The sequence below is a fragment of the Protopterus annectens genome, chromosome 12.part0 (assembly GCF_019279795.1).
Source record: "Protopterus annectens isolate FY-2018-M chromosome 12.part0, PAN1.0, whole genome shotgun sequence".
NCBI lineage: Eukaryota > Metazoa > Chordata > Ceratodontiformes > Protopteridae > Protopterus > Protopterus annectens.
In genome coordinates, this window is record NC_056746.1 from 397,100,284 (window position 1) to 397,118,015 (window position 17,732).

A 17,732-nucleotide genomic window follows, 5' to 3' on the forward strand; every position below is an offset into this window, starting at 1 on the left:
ATCAAAAAGAAATGTTAGCTGTAAAGAATGCTCTGACAGCCTTCAAGGACCACATTCTTCCAGGACAACTAATGGTAAAGACGGACACCACCACTGTTATGTGGTACATAAACAAGCAGGGGGGTACACATTCTTACCTCCTCTGCAGACTAGCTATGGCATTGCGGAACACAGCCTTGAGCTAACAAGTGCACCTACAAGCTCAATTCCTGCCAGGAAAGTTAAATACACTGGCAGACGGACTAAGCAGAAACCTCATGGACCCACACGAGTGGAAACTGGGACCAAGGATTTTCAACATGTTGACAAGCGAATGGGGGAGCCAAGATATAGACCTATTTGTCTCTCCCCAGAACTATCAATTGGACAAATTTTGCACAAGGACTCCCCACAAACAAGCCTGGAAAGTGGGTGCTCTGCCCTTCAGCTGAAAAAATGCCTCCCCCCCGCCTCTGCTCTCCAAAGTACTACTAAAAATCAAACAGGACAAACCAAGGATGATTTTGATTGCTCCAGACTGGCCACGTCAACACTGGTACCCCCTCCTGCACAGTGTGTCACGGTTACCCCCATGGCACCTGTCTCAGACCCATTCCCTTTTGTCTCAGCAGGAGAACCAGATTCTGCACCCTCAGCTTCTAACACTGAACCTTGCAGCCTGGCTAATTACATAATTGCTCCTTTACCATCCGTCAGTAAACCTGTGATGGATATCATTTTAGAGGCAAGGAGGCCTAGCACTAGAAATTCCTATGCTGAAAAATGGAAAAGGTTCTGTGCCTGGAACCAGTCTCAAGGGATGAGCACAGCAGCACCCAGTTTACCTCAGATTTTACAGTACTTAACTGAGATGCTTCACAAGGGCCTGTCTTTTTCCTCCATTAAAATCCATGCCTCAGCCATTTCTGCTCATTATAACACAGAACCCCCCCCCCCTTCTCTCATCCACTGGTCAAGCAGTTCCTCAGAGGAGCCAAAAATTTGAGACCACCCAGGAGAGCTCCAACTCCAGCCTGGGACCTTAACTTTGTTTTGGAGAAATTCACTCTTCCTCCTTTCGAGCCAGCTGCTACTGCAGATTTAAAATTTCTTTCTTGGAAAACTTCTTTCCTTTTAGCCATCACTTCAGCTAGAAGGGTATCTGAATTACAAGTCCTTATGGCAGTGGAGTCTTTCATCATCTTTCATGCGGAAAGGGTGTCCCTCAGAACCAATCCATCCTTTATGCCCGAGGTGGTATCCAGTGTGGCTCTTAATCAGTCCATTCATTTACCAGCCTTCTTTCCCAATCCACAGAACAAAGGGGAATGGATACTGCATTCCTTAGATGTGCACAGACAACTCATATTCTACTTGGACAGGACTAAATCTCAAAGGAAATCTGAACTGCTATTTGCTGCAGGGGCAGAGGGGAAGGCTATTTCAAAACAAATCATTTCTAAATGGATAGGCCATTGCATTCATTTCTGCTATAAGCACCATGGAAAACCTATCCCCCAGAGGATCAGACCTCACTCCATCAGGGCTGCATCTACCTCTACAGCCTTTCTCAGAGGCGTCCCTACCAGGGACATCCTAGAAGCTGCTACCTGGAGTTCTGTACATACTTTCACCAAGCATTACCATTTGCCAATTTTCTCTAAATCCAGAGTTGGCTTTGCCACTGCAGTCTTGCAGGGCCTTATAGCTGGTCCTAATGCTATCTAAATTCCTCCTCCCAACCACAGCTTTGGGAATCTGCCCAAATGTAATGACTGCAACAGTGAAACACGAAGAACATAGTACAGTTGTGTACACTTACCATAAATGTAGATGTTCGAGTGTATTCACTGTTGCAGTCCTGGTTACCCTCCATCCAGCCCCCTAACTTATTTTGGCTATACCTCTACTTTCCTTTATTATTGCTTAAAAGCCTTTTTGGTGTATTTGCTTTTTTGTTGGAGGTATATCATTGTACTTTTATATTTAATTGCTCCCCATTAGGGGGGCACCTGGCATCTGGGGCAAGAAAAACTAATGTAATGGCGTCGGCTGCATGTTTTATACCCCTGACAACCTGACGTCATGGAAGAAGGGACAGCAACCGACGCAGGTCCCAAGACTTTAAGCAGGCCGACTGAGGTCTACCTGCAAGCAGATAACCCAAATGTAATGACTGCAACAGTGAATACACTCTAACATCTACATTTATGGTAAGTGTACACAACTGTACTGTCTTTGACCTCTATATCCACTCCCTACAGGCTAATCTGTACAGCCCTTCAGGGACATTTGCTTCTTATCCTCAAGTTATTCTTCTGCACACCTTATCTTGGGCTTCAAGTTCTGAAGTCTGTGCGTGCAGACATCACATTTATGGTCCTTAGTTTATGGCTCTGCATATGACGTCCCACGCACCTACAGCAGCCAGGCTTAAACTTTTGTATAGGAGCCAACGTCGGGTTGCCTGAGGCGGGAAATCCCACAGAATGAATACTGCAACATGGAAGAGAAGGACATCTATGGTTATGGTAAGATTTTATACAACTATTCTTTCTAAACACTGCTTCACAGCTAGGAGCGAATAATCCTTTACTCCTCCTCTCACCAAAAGCAAAAGAGTAGCACTGATCCCAAGCTGCTTTTGAATATTTATATTAACAACACAGCTGCACGTAACTTGGAATCAATGCTCCTTTGCTCCTTCTCTCATCAGAAGCACATAAGTAGGACTAATGTCAAGCTACTTCATGAGGAGGAGGAGAAGGAGTAGTATTAACCCAAATGTTGCTGGGTTCACTACACTTGCTATAGTCTTCTATTAGTAGATGCCCTGGATAGCACAGAAAGACAAATTGTGCAAAGACCTAAAGATCTCACCAAAACTGCAACTAGACCAGTCAGTGAAGTCTAAATTATTGCTGAATCCTTGACCAGCAGGAGTTGATGCCCCTCTGCTCCTTCTCTCACCAGGAGCAAAGTAGTAGCATCAAACCCAATACCACTCCGGAGAAGTAATTATTAGGCTTTCCAGTGACTGGCAATCTCTGTGACTGCTAGGAAATAGTGTCCCCCTGCTCCTTCTCTCACTAGAAGCAAAACAGAAGGGATCTATATCAGGATATCTCAAAATGAAAATGTCAAACGTGAAAAGAGCGAAAGTGCTGAAAACTCAAAGTTCTGTTTTTGAGATCGCAGTACAGTGAAGATTGGGATATTTGCCCTTTCCTCACTGTAGTGCGATCTCGGAGTTGGAATATATATTTAGCGGGGGGTGGGGGGTGCACCTCCCCACAATACAGAGTTCGAGTTTTGGTATTTTTGCTCTTTTGAGCATTCGACATTTTGCTTCTGCGATAATATGATATAGACACAATCAAGCACTAATCCCAAGCTGATTCCTGAGAAGCAGTTCCTTGGCTGTCCAATGATTGGTAGTTTAGTCCTAGATGTTACAGATTTTTAAAGTAGGGTAGGAAAAGGGCTTAATACTCTGAATACTAATTCAAGCTTTAAGGCTTTAACAGTGCATTAAATGTCATTTGTACTTTTACAGAGCTAACTTTGAAAATATATAGTTTTTCATGTTCTAAGGATCTGATCTTCATTTGTAAGTTAAACAGAATGTGCTAGCAAGATAGATGTGTCCCAAAGGATTCCCACACTATGGAATAGGCTTCCCCATCCATGTAAAACAGTTTATCCCTGACCCTGTTCAAACAAAACCTTGACAGTTCTATGGGAAATCATAAATTTACCCGCGGTCTGGTCCCCCCATGTCCCTTACAGACACAGAGGGCGTCAATAAGAAAAGTATTATTCTGGATAACACCCCCCCCCCCCCCCCCACACACACACACACACACACACACACAGACAAATTCTTAGCTACCTGCCTACTACCCCATATGATACTTGGGACCCAAGTTGTTTGTGGTGCGTGGCTAGGCTTGTGAGGGCCCTAGTGGTCTTTAGCCTAGTAACAATCTATGACCTATGACCTTAAAGGGAAGCATTCACAGTTTGAACTTTTTGTGCCCAGTAAGATGAACACATGAGAGGAGACTGAGACGACCTTCCAAAGTCAAATTTACAGTAGGAGCAGGCATCTTAAAAGCCACCAATCCAGTGCATACACAGACCAGCAATAGTCTTACAGCACATGCAGCTAAACAAGAATGTAGCTAAACATCTTTCACTTCACAGATCTTACTACTAATTAGCTAGATTTAATTCCTTAACAACAATTGAAGGGAAACATTTTTTTCTAACTGATTTTAGCCAAAAACTTTTAAAACTCGAAGAAAGAAACTTTTAAGGTAAAACAAAAATTTAATATAAGCTGTAATGTAATAAAAGCGAACAAAAATAATGGAAGTATCCAAAATTTAAATGAAGAAATTAAATCCAAAATCCACTGCAGCCACACACTAGCAGTAGTCTCACAGCACTTGTAGCCAAAGTAAGAATGCAGCTAAATATTTAAATAAATAAAAAATACTTACTTTTCAGTTCCTCCCTTTAATTAGCTACATTTAATTCCTTAACAGTCAGTGAATGGAAGGATAATTAGTAGGGCATATAAAATATTGCACAATAACTATAGGAATCAATCAGTGGAGGTCATAAAAGATTGGGAAGAGAGATCAGATAAGCAGTTCACAAATAAACAATGGGAAAACATATATATGGCTCCTAAATATGTAACAAAGTCTAGAAGATTTAGGATCTTTGTCTGGAAGTTTTTGCAGAGATACTTGTATACCCCAATCAGACTTCAAAGGATTTTTCCTCAGGTAGATGGCAAATGTTGCAGGTGCAATGAGGAAGAAAGAGATACCTATATGTTCTCTGAGTATAATGAGTTAGCAGACTTTCACAATTTCCTACAGGGTACTCTGTCAGGAATACTGGGTGAGGAAATGAGTGTAACTAATGAAGTGATTTTTTTGAACTGGTATTTCCTAGACATGATAAGGCTTTGTTAAGTTTAATTCTAGTGGCTGCCAGGGGGGGCCCATGCTATTGAACTGCCGGACTGCAGCCCCCTCAGCTGTAAAATAAAGAAAATAAAAGAAAAAGAAAAGATAAAAAAATTGCGGACTTTCGCGCATGCATACTAGTCCGGACTGCTGCTGAGACAGCATGGAGCATGAGCAGACTGTCTCAGCAGCATTCTGGACTGGGAAACATGTCAGAACAGAGCTTCCAGAAGTCTATGCAGTTTTAACTGCATAGACTGCAGCTGGGAACAGGTCGGACCCAGACTGCAACGTCGGCAGGCAGGCTGGAGATCTCACGGGGATGTAATGGTAAGGAGTCTCGTCGGGGATGTGCTTGAACGCCCCAGCTATGGGATGTATGTAATGGCCCCAGCTATATGGATCGCGGACAAGGGAAGGGATCTACATCGCACTATGGAAGGTAAGAGGAACAAAGTGTGTGTGTGTGTGTGTGTGTGTGTGTGTGTGTGTGTGTGTGTGTGTGTGTGTGTGTGTGTGTGTGTGTGTGTGTGTGAATGCCCCAGTTGTTAGGTGGCTAGAACAAACTCATAGTGGTGTGGTAGGGAATACCTCAGGCTTGAACCCTGTACCTTGTATGCAGGTGTTAAGGACCTGAATTCCCTACCCACAACCATTTGTAAAGAAATTGCAGATTTTTGCCTCATATTTGATCTGATCTGTTCCTCATAATATCTGTGGTTTCTAAATGTTGCAATGCTTGATATTTGATGGTGCAGTTGTAGCATTGTTGCCTCACAGCTGCAGGTTCTCAGGTTTGATTCTTGGCTGGGGTGCTTTCTGTGTGGGGTCTGCATCTTCTCCCTGTGTTTGTGTGGGTTTGCTTTTGTGTCCTCCCATGTTACAAAGACATGTCTGCATTATTTCTTCCTGGGCCTCTGCTGAAAATTGTTTTTTTATTCCAAGTCAGACTGTCCTGATTAACAAATGTTAAATAAAATTGACAGGCATTTGAATTTCAGACTTCAGGTTTCTGAATGTTTAATTCCTTACATATTTGATGGTGCAGTGGTAGCATTGTTGCCTCACAGCTTTAGGTTTTCTGGTTTGATTCTTGGCTGGGGTGCCTTCTGTGTGGAGTCTGCATCTCATCCCTGTGTTTGTGTGGATTTGCTCTGGTGTCCTGCCATTTTACAAAGACATGTGTCTGCAGTATTTCTCCCTGGGCCTCTGCTGAAAACTGTTTTTGTTCCGTCAGAAGTAAAATTGACAGGCAATTGAATTTCAGACTTCATATTCTTCAGAAAATACATAGTAACACAACCTTTTATTCTAGCAATTTTCTAAGTTTATAAGATGAATATTTGAAATTTGTCCTTATTTTTGGGACTGTATTATCCCATTATTGGCTTTTTCCAGGTTTTTTGTGCTAAGGTTGACAGCTATGGCAAGAACTGAATTCACTGAATATGTTTGAGGGCTGTATTCCCTCATTACTGGGTTTGTCCAGGTGTTTTGTGCAAAGAGGTTGACAGCTATGGTGAGAACTGAATTCATTAAATGATAGCCATTTAAGTTTCAGTCTTCCACTCTTTCACAAAGCAGCTGATTTGGCGTAGTGGTATGTTGCTCTGACTGTTTTGCACAGGGACCTTGGCAGTAAAATGTATGGTGGTAACACAGCATTTTTCTTTCACAAAGCAGGTGATTTGGCATAGTGGTATGTTGCTCTGACTGTTTTGCACAGGGACATTGGTAGTAAAATGTATGGTGGTAACACAGCATTTTTCTTTCACAAAGCAGCTGATTTGGCATAGTGGTATGTTGCTCTGACTCTTTTGCACAGGGACCTTGGCAGTAGAATTTATGGTGGTAACACAGCATTTTATTCTAGCAACTTTCCAAGATTATACAAGGAATGTTTAATGTGTCCCTGGTTTTTGGGCTTTTGAACCCCCCCCCCCAATAAATTTGGCTTTTTCCAGATTTCTTGTGTTGCGAAGCTGAGATGCAGTTGAGTATTGAGTAGATTTTACAAGGAGCTGAGAGCTGCAGGGGAAGAGAAGTTTAGTGCTGCTTATGCTAAGTCAGCTTGTATTGTTAATAGCACAACAGGTTGTGTACTTGCTTTTGATGCAGAAGGTTGTTGGTTCTACTCCCACAAGGGGTGAATGCTGCCATGCTGAAAAAGTTAAGATACTAACTATGAGCCTGTTATCGGTTTGCTATCCATTTCCTATTGCAATATTACTAACTTATCATTTTTAATGGAATATACGCAATTTATTCTTCAGGGGCATCAGACACTTTATTTTTCGATGAAACTATGAAATATAAAGGTGTTTGCTAGCAGCAACCTCTTCATTACTTACAGATTTATTTAATGTGGAATTATTTAGATGACTTTTTTACTTCTTCAGAGATTCTGCATATTTACTGATAATGGTGGACTGTAGAATTGTGCATGTTTACTGATAATGGTGGACTGTAGAATTGTGCATATTTACTGATAATGGTGGACTGTAGAAGTTTGAGTAGACTTTTATGATGGAGATGTTCTGAACTGGGCAGTTTTGTCCTTATGGGTGCATGCATTTTGTTTCATTGTTTACTGGAAAGATGTTCTGAATTGGGCAGTTCTGCCACTGGTAAAATGTATTTTTCTTTGAATGTGGGTTTCAATGCTGTTTCAATGAATGTGAGTTTCAAGGGCAGAGAAGTTTTAATGCTAAGTTTGTTTAGCAGATGTCTTAGTGTTTGTGCTGTAAAATGCAAAATAAAACTTTCAAATGAAGTTCAAATCATCATAGAAGTAAATCAGCATGCACATTAGTGTATAATGACACACTGAGTTTCAGACTTCATAACCTTCAGAAAAATGCATGCTAAAGTAAGACCGGTTCTATCAACTGTCTCAGTTTATACAAGAGCAATTTTTAGTACTGTTTATATGTTCCCCCAATATATTTGTCCTGGTCCAGATTTATTGCATTAACAGGTTGAGAGGTACATGCAAATAAATTGCATTATAGAATTAGGCATAGCCAAACCTCTCAACTGTCCCTGATTTTGGCTCAAAATGTTGCTCTTCCCCCTAATAATCCCTCCGCAAAATAGCAATTTTGGAAGAAAACATGGAGGGTTTACAATTAAGAAATAACTGTAATAATCAGAGTTATTGATTACTTTTATTTCAGAAATGCATTTAGATTCTTTTATTTTGTCAGCTGCTCGAGTTAGCAGTACTAGTATTAAAGTGTCCCTTCTTTGGCAGGTTCCCAGCTGTATTGTGTGGCTATTTTATATTTTTACATCACATTTTTGGTCCATTTTTCATAAAATTGTGTTTCTTTTATGGCAAAATTGTGTTTTTTTGCAAATTAGTGACAAATCATTAAAGACTGAAGTTAGAAAATAATGACAGACATTTGAGTTTCAGATTTCATACCATTCAGAAAATTCATACTAATGCAAGATCTATTCTATTGTCTTTCTAAGTTTATAAGAGCAATATTTAAAATTTGTCCTTATGTTTGGGCCTTTGTCCCACTTCTTTGTATGGCTTTGTCCAGATTTCTTGCTCTGAGGTTGAGAGGTATGACAAATGTGTCAGGGCCATCACAGTCAGCCAGAGACATTTCAAATTGTGACATACTTCTTGCACCCCACTCCCCCATGTAGTGACTCTGGATGTGTCGAAGCAAGGCAAGGAGTAGTTATGCAGTGTAAATGTGCAGAGTATCCCCCCCATCCAAGGTAGACACAAGTACTAGAGTGGCTTTCCATCTGTCCTTGATTTTTGCAGAATGGTCTGGTTTCTGTCATATTTTTTGTACTGTTCTTTTATGCTTATTACTCAAAGTGCCTGTTGCTCTGTGTTTAAGTAGCAATACTTTAATGTCCATCAGGTAAGCTTGGCTGAGATCGTAAGATGCAAGTAAGCTTTAATAAGCATACTGTTAAAGAATTGCCAACATTGAAAGCCTTTCTGTTGTTGCCATATAGAGAATACTTAACTAGATAATGTATAAGCCTTGGGTATTGAAATGCATATGACAGATTACATTATTTTAAGAAGCTCGTTACACTTGGAGACTTCCAGTCATCTCTGCAGGCTTTACCCGTAAACTAAACAGAATGCCAGTCGTGTGGTCCATAACCTGTACAGTAATCCTTTTAAGCAATGTATCTTGAGCTTATTTCTTGTTTGCTTTTCATTTTTTACTTTGATCATGTTTTCCCCATGAAACAAGTAGATAGTTGTCAGGCAGCAGGTCTTTTTTTGGATAAGAAACATTTTTACAAGTGGGGGCATCAGACATTTCTACTTTCAGCATGATACTTGGTACTTTAATAAAGCTGAATATACATTATAATTAGAACTGCAGTGCAAGAAGTGGTTTGAGTTGAGTGCTACTTGATTTTGACTGGCATTCCATTAATGTATTTAAAAACTAATTTATTTTTTCATGCCTCACAACCTTTTTGTTTCCATCTAGATATTAAGTAAGCTGTCATGCAGCCAATGCATTGAAATATTTTTATTCTTCTACACTTCATTTTGTCTTTATTGGACTCTCATAATGATGGTTTGGCACCCAGGGCAGTAAATTTAGTTAGTTGTTGAGGTTTTGAGCATAGCCCCTCCCCTTTCTAGCTGGCCACACCCCTTCCCATTGACACCACTGCAGCCCCCCCTTTGATTTGAAGTCACCAGCCGCCACTGGTGGCTGCCAAAAAAAATTACTGGAAAATGTAAATCAAAGCCTAAACCACCTATATTGAAGTACTGAATATTGTAACTGAGATAAAAGAACAGGAAATGTGATCTTTAAAAAAGGTAGGAATAAATTACATGGAAAAATGGAAGTTGTGGAAACATTCCATTCAGAAAAAATGTTTGGGGGGAGGAATGAGGATTAGGAGAGGGCAGGAACTGAACAATTTAATGTTACTTTGATTGTATGGTACAAAACAATATGTGTGGTGTATAATGTTTGTAAATGTGAAGTTCTTAATTTTGTTTAATTACTATGTCACCAAGTGGTCATTCAATAAAGATGCTTGAAAAACAGTCAGTAAATGGAAATTATTTTTTTCTGACCTTACCCAGGAGCTTTTAAAACTCCAAAATAGAAACTTTATGATAAAAGAACATAGGATAAGCAAAATTGTGATTTATTTTACATCTTTAAGCCTTCGGTTCCTCAACTTCTCAACGCTCAGTCAGTGATCCATTTGGCTGTTGTGGACTGTGCTGTGCAAAAGCTGATGAGCTCCCTAATTCTGGGGTCAAGGAGGCTCTGAAGAATATTGTGCAAAACCTATTGTAGTTTGCCTGTGCTACAGCTGTAGCTGTCAAAAAAGGCTCAGGAATATGTCTGCACAAGATGGCATAGATCAGTTCAGACTCCTTTCTTCCAAGAATGAACTGAGGTAGGCCATTCTGGATGCCCATTTCTGGGCTGAGTTATTCCTTGGTTAGGCTTTCCAGGCTCTGACAGAATATCTGCAGAAGATAACTCCCACTCCCTCTTCAAACATGAATCTCTTCTGTCTGAGTTAACAGTAGACAGTAGCATTTCATGACACTTCTTGGAAAAAGAGCAAGGATTGTTTATTAAACCAATTTAGTATGCCTTTGTGATATGACAGACCTGGCAGCTTACTTTTATGTCCTTGTTTTTATTTAAACTCCATGGTGTCAGTGGCTGTCCATGGGGTCATTGTAGTAGTTGAATGCAACTCATGAGAAAGAAATAGAGCTCAGTGTCATTTTGTTTAACAGAAATCTATTTTGGTGATGAATATTATATTGCTTTTTTGTCATCTTTGTATTACTTTCTGTTAAATTATTTTTTTATTTTAACATCTTTATTGAATTTTCTTTTAACATAGGCAAACATGCATTTGTAGAAAAAAAAAACATTCACATGCTCATATTTACAAACGTTATACATCCCTTAAACCTCACTTCTCCAAAATATTATTCTGCATGTATTGTTCCCACAATTTCCATTTTTTCTGTTTGCTCTTACCCTTTTCTAAAGATCCCACTTCCATTTTTTTATCTCTGTTAGAATATTCACTGCTTCAAATGCTGTTGGTTTAGACTTTGATTTCCATTTTCAAGTAATTGCTTTTTTGGCAGCCATCAGAATTAAACTTAACGAGGCCTTACTATGTCTAGGCATTTCAGATCCTGTATCCCAGCTCAAAGAATCATTTCCTTAGTTACACCCATTTTCTCACTAGTATTTCTAACAGATTATTCTGTAGGGGAATTTTTGAAATCTGCCAACTCATTACACTCCCAAAACACATGTTCCCAGTAATCTTTCTTTGTCATCACACCTTCAACATTTGACATCTACATGAGGACTTTTTTTGGAGTCTGCTTTGGATGTAGAAATACCAATGCAAACACTTCCAAGTAAAAATCACAATTTTTCTGGACTTTGTTACATATTTAGGAGCCATACATGTGCTCCTATTGGTTCCTTATGAATTTCTTATCCAATCTCTCTTCCCAATCTTTTCTAACCTCCTCTGATTGATTCTGCTGCTATAGATTCAACTAAAATCTCTACCAGAGCAGGATCCTTCATGTAGGATTTCCTTAGCACTCTCTGTTTACCTATACTCTGATCTCAATCCCTGATAGGGAAGTCAGTCTCTAGTCTGCAGTCCAAATGTCTTCTTGGCCTCTTCCCATTCTGTTATCTTTTCCTCTGTAGTTCTTTGCTCTCAATACCTTGGTTCATTTGCCAGTTTTCTCCAGTAAATTCCAGACCCCTCTTGCCTATTTTCTGTACCCCTAATTGCAATCATCCCTATCAGCAGAATCTCCTATCTCCCTTTCTTGTGTTGGCTTAGTTCTTAGAATATTTTCTGATACCTTACGAATGCAATATTCTGTATGAATGTTTTCCTTAATGTTCTGCTTCCAAAATCCCACTCTCTCCTTATTTCTTGAATTTCCCCCTGCTTCATCATCATCCCTTTCCATAGTGACTTATAGTGTTGTTCTTGTGTTATGTATACAACCTTAACTGTAGCTATAAAATATCCCTTCAAATCAGGTAATCCCAAACCACCTTGTTCTATTGGTCAAGTGGATTAAGGTGATCCTTCCCTTACCCCTCTTCCCCTCCAAGATAAAATAATTCAACTCTTTATTAAAGTACTATCTCCATCTTCTCCTTTAATTAATAAAATATACCTGATCTGTGTATAAAACTAAAGGGACTAAAAATATTTTCACTACTTGTATCTTGTTATCCATACGCATAAACAAGTGCTTCCAGTTTCTCAGTTTTTGTATTATCTTTTATTTTGTCTCTTCCCACATCAGTAGCTACCATAACAGAAACCTTTTTAACCAATATTCCTAAATACTTCGATGTTCATCGTGTTACTGCTGCAGTCATCACACTTGGGTTATCCTGCCGTCAGGTGGTCCCGCAGTCGGCCAGAGTTCCAAAGTCTTGGTCCGGCGTCGGTTGCTGTTGCTTCTTCCCTGACGTCAGTGCACCAGGGGTATATATGAGGCATCCAACGCCATTTTCTTCAGTCTTTCTTGCCGCGCGGTGCCCAAAGCAGAAGCAGTTCGCAAGTGCCGGTCGGCCAACACCTGAGATTTTCTAATCGAATTTCAGTCCGAAGTCTTCAATAAAGCTAAGTACCCCGTTGGGGAACCTTTTCTTGCCTCAGTCCGATGTCAGAAAAAGTTAACAATTGCATTTCTTGTGGGAAGCAAATACCTCATAAGGACTTCCATTGTATTCCTTGCCTAGGCCCAGACCACGACGTCACAGGTTGTCGATTTTGTGCTGGGTTTAATAAACCAACTATCAAACACCGTTTTGACTTCGCACAACATTACTTTGGTAGGAAATTTAATTATATCATGCCGTCGGAGCAGCCAACGGCCGCCATGCATAAAAAACGCAAGGAATAAGGACAGGCAGCCTAGGACCAAGCCAGAGTCCAAGGACTCTGCTGGGCCTGTCGCCGGTTCTCCGGTTTTCAGTGAGGTGCCTACGTATCCCCTGACGACTGCAGAATTGGAACCCCAGACAGCAGCGAATTCTCAAGTGGAGTGTACGAGGCCGTCGCAGCCATCTTCATTAGGCCCTTCCGCCACCGGTAGAAACACCTTTGGTTGAAGAAGGTGTCTTCAGACCGACTTACATTCACCATTAAATCTTATGCTAAGCTTAAAACTCCATTAAAACCAAAAAAGACTGTACATCAGTCTACAGTCCAAGGCCCCATGCCTAAGAAACAGATGCTTAAGATGGCTGAAGATTTGATTACCCTAATCAGGGGTTCCCATCCCCCTCCAGATAAAAGACCAAGACAAGAGGAGGATTATGCTTCCTCTGACCAGGTTTCAATTTCCTCAGATTCTTCTGCGGAACAGGATTACGCTTTTCCCCCTTATGAAGACTCTGATGCTGAAGACTCTATTCCCTCAGCATCTCCCCCTGAAGACTACTAATTTGGGGAAACTCTACACACCATGAGGGAACATTTCCACTGGGAAGGACAGGACTACTCTGATTCAAAGAAAAGGCTCCGAGAGTTCCTTTTGCTACCCCACCACAGACCACTTGCTATCCCTCCAGTTTTAGACATTGTGGATAATGTTTACTTAGAGTCTAGTCTAAATCTAGACTCTCTACTGCCTGCTACAGCCAAACCAGACAGATACTACAGAGTACCTGACTCACACAAATTCCTTTATAAAAGCCCTGTGGCTGATCCAGAAACAATTTCCCAGGGTCCTAAAGGGGCTAAAGCTTCTGTGGCTAAAAATCCTGTACCCTCTGAAAGGAATTCCAGAGCCCTAGATAGATGGGGAAAGAAGATATACACCTCAGCTACTCTGGCTATGAGAGCATTAAATTGTCAGTTTCACATGCTGAAATATCAGCAATTCCTAATGTCTCAATTAAAACAAAAAATGAGCGCACATTCTGAACAGTCTGAATTCAAGGAAATGCAGGATCTGTTGCATGCAGCTGAACAGGTGGGCAAACATAATTTACAATGTGGATTTGATTCATTGGAAGCTTCATGTAGAGCAGCTGTTACTGGGTATGTCATACGTAGACATGCTTGGTTAAAAGAACAAACCCTACCTGATCATGTTAAAGCAAAATTATTGGATGCACCTTTACAGCAGGGATGTCTTATTTGGTGTCAAAGCAGAAGAGGTTTTAAAGAAAATGGAGGATAAGGCAAAGTCTATGCAGACAGTCAAGGATTTTTTACAGGTACAACCCCCTCGTTTCAACAGAAATTGGCCAACAAAAAACTGGTCCTTTCCAGCTTCTGACAGATCACAGAGGGGCAAATACAGATGCCCAAGGGTCAGAGGTCAGCCCCAAGGCCCTTACAAACATCGCCAATGGGGTACTGCTACCCAGAACGGAGGAGAAGACAGGCCCCAAGCTAGCAGAAGACAAACACAATGACTCAACCCTCAAATTACCAAGCAAATCTCTCTTGGCAGCTCCCTTGTGAGGAAAATTAGCACTTTTTGCAGACAGCTGGCACGTCATCACACAAGACAAATGGGTCCTAAACATTGTCTCACAAGGATACAGATTCTACTTTCATACCTTGCCAAGGATAAAAGGAATGCCAAACCTGCCACCGAATCAATGGGCAGAAACACAAAAACAAATTACAGCTCTCATGGACATAAGCCATTCAACAGGTACCTATACAGGAGCAAGGACAAGGATTTTACTCAAGACTCTTTCTAGTCCCCAGAAAGGACAAAGCATGGAGACCCATTCTGGATCTTTCAATTCTGAACACCTCTCTGCAAGTACCAAAATTCAAGATGCTAATACTACAGCAGCTTCTTCCCATGCTGGGCAAGAAGGCTTGGCTAGAAACATTGGATCTCAAGGAGGCATACCTGCATGTCCCTATCAGACAAAATTGCAGAAGATACCTCCGCTTCATTGCAGGTTCAACCCATTATCAGTTTGCTGCACTGCCCTTTGGCTTATCTACTGCGCCCAGGGTCTTCACAAAATGCCGGGCACCAGTAATTGCATACTGCAGACAAAGAGGAATTCAAATATACCCATACCTGGACGACTGCCTTATTCAAGCAGAAAGCAAGGACATTCTTTTAAAGCATCTGGCATTTGTCAAACACCTTCTAAGTTGCCTAGGGTACACAGTAAACGAAAAGAAATCAAAACTAGTGCCCTCACAAAACATAATATTCCTGGGTGCCAGCTTGAATACAACGGCCCAGATGGCTTATCTCACGCCAGACAAGCAACAACAGCTGACTCAATACTTCAAAATAATAGCAACAAAGACCCAACTCCCTGCAAGAAAAATTCTGCAGGCCTTGGGATTCATGGCATCTTGCATACTACTAATACCATTTGCAAAACTGCATATGAGGAAATTACAATGGTACCTGAAAAAGCGTATGGACTCAGCAAAACCACAGCTTAGAAACAATGATACCACTCATCCCCTGCCTTCAACAGGAGTTTCTATGGTGGTCACAGGCATGTCACCTCAACAAGGGCCAGCCTTTCACCTTACCCCCAGCCAGGCAAACTTTAACAACAGATGCATCGGACTATGCCTGGGGAGCACACATGGCAGGACAGTGCATTCAGGGCAAATGGACTACAGATCAAAGGCATCTGCATATCAATCAGAAAGAAATGCTAGCAGTACAGAATGCCCTAACAGCCTTCAAGGACCTCTTACACCCAGGACAACTAATAATAAAGACGGACAATACCACAGTAATGTGGTACATAAACAAGCAAGGGGGCACATATTCCTACCCCCTATGCAGGCAAGCAATGACCTTGTGGAACACAGCACTGTGTTACCAAGTTCAACTACAAGCACAATTCCTGCCAGGAAAGAAAAACACATTGGCAGACGACCTAAGCAGAAACATCATGGATCCCCACGAGTGGAAACTAGATCCACAAGTATTTGCAATGATAACTCAAAAATGGGGACGCCCAGACATAGATCTGTTTGCCAACCCCCAAAACTACCAACTTCAAAAATTTTGCACAAGGATATTCCACCCACAAGCTTGGAAAGTGGACGCCCTCTCATTCAGTTGGAAAACATTAACAGTGTAGGCCTTTCCTCCGCTGCCTCTTCTAGCAAAGGTACTGCTGAAAGTCAGATTAGAGAGGCCACAAATGATACTCATTGCACCAGACTGGCCACGCCAGCACTGGTATCCATTTCTAAGGAACATGGCCCACAGCCCACCATGGATTTTACCACAAATTCCTCACTTGCTCACCCAGCGAGACAATCATATTCTACACAGCCAGCTCAAGACTTTAAACCTGGCTGCATGGCAAATTACCTAAACAGCCAGCCAACACCTCTATCCAAAGCTGTTATGGATGTCATTCTGGAGGCCAGGAGGCCTAGCACCAGGAAAACCTATTCAGACAAATGGAAAAGATTTTGCGCCTGGAACCAGGCTAAAGGCCAAAATCCCCTTGATCCAAACATTCCTCATATTCTACAATATTTAACTGAGATGTTGCACAAAGGACTTTCCTTTTCATCTATTAAGATCCACGCCTCAGCAATTTCAGCCCATTACAACATGGATCCTCCTTTATTTTCACATCCACTCCTAAGACAGTACCGCAGAGGGGCTAAGAACATAAGACCGCCCAGGAGAGCACCAACACCTATTTGGGATCTCAACTTTGTTCTGGAAAAGCTTACACTGCCGCCCTTTGAACCAGCTTTTTCAGCTGATTTAAAATTTCTTTCATGGAAAACTGCCCTGCTGCTAGCAATAACTTCAGCTAGAAGAGTCTCAGAGCTACAGGCACTAATGGCAGTGGAGCCTTGCCTCATTTTTCATCAAGACAGAGTCTCTCTACGAACTAACCCTTCCTTTATGCCAAAGGTGGTATCCAGTGTGGCCCTAAACCAAACCATTCATTTGCCCACCTTTTTTCCAAATCCACAGAACAAAGGAGAAAGACTCCTGCACTGTGTGGACATTCACAGGCAATTATGTTACTACTTGGATAAAACTAAGGCTTTCAGAAAATCTGACCAGCTCTTTGTAGCCTATGCTGCAGGATCACAAGGAAAAGCTATCTCAAAACAGACCATTTCAAAATGGATAGGACATTGCATATGTTTCTGCTACACGCATCATGGGAAACCAGTACCTGCTAATATTAGGTCCCACTCCACCAGGGCTACAGCTACATCAGCAGCCTTTCTCAGGGGGGTGCCAACCAAGGATATTCTGGAAGCTGCAACTTGGAGTTCAGTGCACACCTTCACCAAACACTATCACTTATCTCTATATTCTAAGACTAGAGCGGGTTTTGCCACTGCAGTTTTGCAGGGCCTACTAGCTTCTTCTAATCCTGTTTAACTCCACCACCCATCCTTAGCTTTGGGATTCAACCCAAGTGTGATGACTGCAGCAGGGTAACACGATGAACATAGTACAGTTTTGTACCTACCATAAATGTAGATGTTCAAGTGTTCACCCTGCTGCAGTCCAGGTTACACTCCCTCCATCCCCTCTGAACTAACTAGACTTATCTATACCTTTCTATCCTATACAACCTCTGTGGTGTATTTGCTTGTGACTGAAGGTATTGTTTTATTTTTATATGTATATTTTTATATAGCAATATGTATTGCCTACCTATTGGGGGCACCTGACATCTGGGGCAAGAAAAACTGAAGAAAATGGAGTCGGATGCCTCTTATATTATATACCCCTGGCGCACT

The 17,732-nt window shown here is 41.3% G+C and overlaps 1 protein-coding gene across 3 annotated transcripts in view; it reads left to right on the plus strand.

Annotated features, from left to right (window-relative positions):
- Window positions 1-17,732, plus strand: part of FOXK1 (forkhead box K1) — a 1,462,137-nt gene that overhangs the window by 1,250,924 nt on the left and 193,481 nt on the right. The gene's annotated exons all lie outside the window — the stretch shown is intronic.